The following is a 4,821-nucleotide window of genomic DNA, read 5'->3' as shown; positions in this document are numbered from 1 at the left end:
CATGCTGAATGAAATAAGCCAGTTCCAAAAATCAAAGGTTGAATGTTTGCTTGAATGTATGGAAGTTAATCCACAATTTGGCAATAAAAAAGAGAGAGAATGGAAATTAATAAGTAAATGGCAACTCTTGCTTATAAGTAAGTGTTAATTTAAGAAATAACCTTTTTAATTGAGGAAAACTTTTGTGCTGGTGAAAGAACTAGGAGTCAAGAAAACTCAAGGTTCACTCTGTGGTGATATTCATGAAGGTGAATGATGATCTGGGAGAGGACTTCAGATAGTTCTTATGATTCTACATGTCACAGTGCCTTGGATCACTGCTGAAGGAAATTGTCTCCAGGCATTTTTTTTAAATGACTGCATTATTTCAATATCACACCTAACTGGATTGGCAAGAATGGCCTAGAATGTTAAAAAGGAAAAGGTGACGAGGGTTCTACTTTCTTCTCGATAACAATTTCTGATTATCATGATTCTTTTATGAAAATGTTGCAGAATTTTTTTTCCCAAATGAAATTTCTGATTCATATATTTGTCACTGACAATTCTGTGTAGATATTATCATCTGTTCTCTTCTCTTTCCTATTTCATCAAAGTTCCTTTCTGCTAACTACGTGTGAAGACTCTTCAAATGACACAACTATAATTGGGGAAGGTGTGAATAATTATTTACAGATATCTATGTTGTATTCAAAGCTTTACTAGTTAAAGTGTGTTATTTAAAAAAATGTGTTAGGGGTTTGACTATCCTCCCCTGCAATCAGCATAGTACAAATTTAGTTAAGGAACAAAATTAAGATGAAAAATAGTGAAACAGTTAGGAGCTATAATAAACTCTGTGACCTGAAAGTAAAAGAGAATAAACTCCATAGAGGAAGGATGAACTGTGTTTCCTAGCCAGAAATACCTTCAGTAGGAATGGGTATTAAAAATGGGCAAGGTGTACAAATAAGAATAGACCCCAGGGTAATTTAATTGAGGATGGATTAATTTATCACTTAAGATTCATTATGATGTTGGTTCATCTTATATAACTCATCTCTGATTGCAAAGTAATCCATAATTAGCAGTTATTCCTGTATGTACTTCTAGGCAACAATTTATACATAAAAAAAACATTTCAGCAAAAACTTTGCTTGCTCTAAAGTTTCAAAAGTTGAAAACTTACCCACCTGTCATTATTAGAGAGAGTGCAAAAAATGAGACATTACTATGAAAAAGGGTAAGTGCAAGGTCATTTGGCTGAAAAAGGACTAATTAAAATATATTTTTTTTACAGAGTTCAGTGTACAAGTTTTATATTCCTCTGGCCAGAATCCAGAAATATGTTTCTTTGTAGATTTTAACAGAAATGCTTTTATAATAAAAATGTATCGTGATGTCTAATTTATGTTGTAGTAGATTATGTTTTCCAAAATGGACTCACCAATCAATCCCACTTCATATGACCTTCTTATAGGTGATGTTGAGACTCATCCATTGAAGGAATATTCCCTTCCCTTGGATGTGGGCCAACCTCAGTGACTCAGTTTAGTCCAATAGAATGCTTCAGGAAAAATCCTGTAGTCCAGGTTTCAAAAGGAAATAGAACTTTTACCTGGTTCTCTCACTCAGAAAGCTTGATTTGGGGACCTAGCCACTGTAGTTTGAAAAGGTCCAAACAAACCTGTGTAAAGAAATCACATAGAAAGACCCACATGGAGAGGAACTGGGGACCTACCTGACCTTTGGTGTCTGTGACCAAAGGGGTGCATGAAGGAGGCTCCATCTGATGCTAGCCTAGAGCCTTCTATTTAATTCTTCCATCTGAGGCCTCAGACATCATGGAGAAGAGTGTAGAACCCTCATTCCCTGCTACGAGTTCCTGGTCCGCAGAATTTACTAGTTTAATAGCACTAAATTATTGATCATTATTGACAATAGCACTAAATTATTAGTAATTTGATACATAACCATAGTAACTAGAAAATTTGTTAACCAAGTTTTTTAAAGGGGTTTTTTTAAACTTTATTAGAATAGATACTTTATATTCATCACTATTATCATTACTATAATATTACCTTTCAATATAGAAGTTTATATGCCTAATCTATCATAATAATAATAATAGTGGTAGTAGAAATAATTTTGCTAAGTGGTAAAATAGACACAAAATAAAAGGAAAATCCTACAAGTCCAATAACTCTAAGAGAAAGTTTTAGATTTCATTAGCCCCCAGGAAAATAATAAATAAAACCACAACACGATATAACTTCATACCAATCAGTAGGAAAAGGATAGACATTATCATGTTTTATATGTAGATTGGGAACAATCAGGTCTTTCGTATACAATCAGTAGTCCGATGTTCATTGGTAAAATTATTTTACAAAGCAGTTCAGCGGTTTCTAGTAAGTATCCAGAGAACATAGTTCTCGGGGAGAGATTCCAGTTTCCACAGCCTACACTAAAATATTTGCTTTTTAGTTCTATGAATTCCCTTGGATTCCTGCTAGTCTGCTCATTTTCTACAAATGCCTCATTTCCCTGGCTTCTTAATCATGGACCTGGAGACCCGTGAGGTTCATTATCTCCTGGAAGGTCCTGTCTCCTGTGCTGGATACTAAGGCATCAAAGGGAACTTCACCTTTGTGTACAAGTAGAAAGAGCCAATCAAAAATAAATAAATGAACATCAGGAAAGTCAGTGGAGTAGAAGCAGGACAGGGGGAGGGAGGATAGGAGGGAAAGAGGGCAACAAAGGGGACTAAAATTAAATTACATGCATGTGTCATTTTGTTAGAATGAACCCAACTACTATCTATAACTATAATGCTCCAATTAAAAAAAAAGACAGAAAGAAATTACTTGATCTTGGCCTCAAAACTTCTGCACTGAGTGAGAGACAAGTATCAGAAGTGTTAGGGGTGGTAGGAGTTGTCACAGGGGTATAGCCTTGGTTTTTGTTTTTTTTTTGTAGTGACCTCTGGGGCCTTGTGGATGCTGCACAAGCACTCGACCATGGATCACACCCCTAGTTCATAACTTTTTTTCTCTTTCTTTGGTTTTATCACAGAGTTGAGACTTAATTCTGTAATCCATGCATTTTCAATGGACATGTTATCACTTCCAAGGGGTAGAAAACAAACTCTTATGGGGAAAATGTCAAAAAACTTATATATTATAATGGCTTTCCAATGTGTTTATAAACAACCCTTCCTGACAAATTTGTTTCTTGGTACTTAATTTCTCTGATGGGGAGAAAGGACCATGTATGACACATTGAGAAACACCTGCTGTATGCCAGCCAGGGTGTGTCCCCTACCTGCTCTGTGTTTCTTTCTCAAAAGGCCTTTTTTAAATTGGTAAGGTGTCCAAGTTAAAAGAAACCACTGGATTTCATCTTCACTCAAGTATGTTAAACAGTCACAGGAACACATGTTTTATGTTTTCAGGAAGACTCATGTTGGTAAAGCTCGTAGTGGGAACTGTGACTCTAGCCTGGGCAGGAATCGAGTCTGTCCTAGCAACTCTGCTCTTGTGTCAAAGCAAATAATAGCAGGGTGAGGCCTCCAGCATGTAGCCAAACAGAAATGTTTCCATCAGTCATTAATGAAGATGATCTGACTTCTTCTTGTAGGGATCATTGCACTGAGCTTTAGGTGATAGGCCTCATCTATTGTCTTAGTCTGTCTTGTGCTGCTGTAACAGAATACCCAAGACTGGGTAATTTATAATGAACAGGAATTTATTTGCTCGCAGTTCTGGAGGCTGGGAAGATCTAGTGAGAACCTTCTTGCTATGTCATAACATGGTGGAAAGGCAAAAAGCGTAAAAAAGACAGTGTACATGTGAAAATGGGGACAAGCGGGAATGCATGAGGTACCAGTTCCCATGGGATTACCATATTAGTCCATTAATGAGGGTGGAGCCTTCATGACCTAAATATCTTAAAGGCCTCAATTCCCAGTGAAACTTACAATGTCGATTAAATCTTAACGTGAATTTTGTAGAGTACAAACACTCAAACCAGAGCATCTGTGAAACGTATATACTTTTACATCTATTTTTCCTCTGGGTTAAATTAACTTCTTAAAAATATTCTTCTTAAAACAGAAATGTCAGGGGGAAAGAATCTCTTTTAATTTTCTTAAAAAATCTCTTTACCATTGTATAGAAAAACAACAACAAACAAAAACCCAGTAGATTAAGGCAAGTTATTTGCAAAACAATTTGAAATATCTGATTTTATGCTTTCTAAAAAGCACATAGATTCTGAAAAGGGAAAGAAAAAGGCATCCAGATCAGTTCTGATTTGATCTTTTCATCTGTATGACAGTAACATGAAAGTCTTTAGTGTTTCCAGTGTCAAAGGCTCTGAGTTGCTCAGGAGACAAAGCTTCCCCTTCTGAGAACATCAAACTGCTATGTATGTTTCTGTCACTTTGTTAGTAAAAGCACGTTTATTAAAAAAAAAATTAAGTTTGGACGTATACTGTTTACCAAGAGCAATATGTCAGCTGTTTCTCATTAGAAGGCGGATACTTTATTAATAGGTAGCATAGTTTGCTCTCAAGTTTATGTTCCTCATTTCAAATAAATCATTCATTGTTTCTCAATGTCAACAAAATGGGAGTCTCAGTAGTCTGCACCATGAACTCAGTTGGAGTAAACTTCACTGTTATTTGAGGTGGGATATCATTTGTTTTGTATAAATGAATACTTCCTCTTTATTCTTTGTAGGTCTTGAAAAGCATCATTAAGTTAAAATGCTTTTCATTAAAATATTAACATTCTATACAAATTCTAATTTTACATCAGCTACCTAGTAGATTCAAAGATT

This window comes from Ictidomys tridecemlineatus, unplaced genomic scaffold (genome assembly GCF_052094955.1).
Source record: "Ictidomys tridecemlineatus isolate mIctTri1 unplaced genomic scaffold, mIctTri1.hap1 Scaffold_4300, whole genome shotgun sequence".
Taxonomy (NCBI): Eukaryota; Metazoa; Chordata; class Mammalia; order Rodentia; family Sciuridae; genus Ictidomys; species Ictidomys tridecemlineatus.
This window is presented reverse-complemented; position numbering follows the sequence as displayed.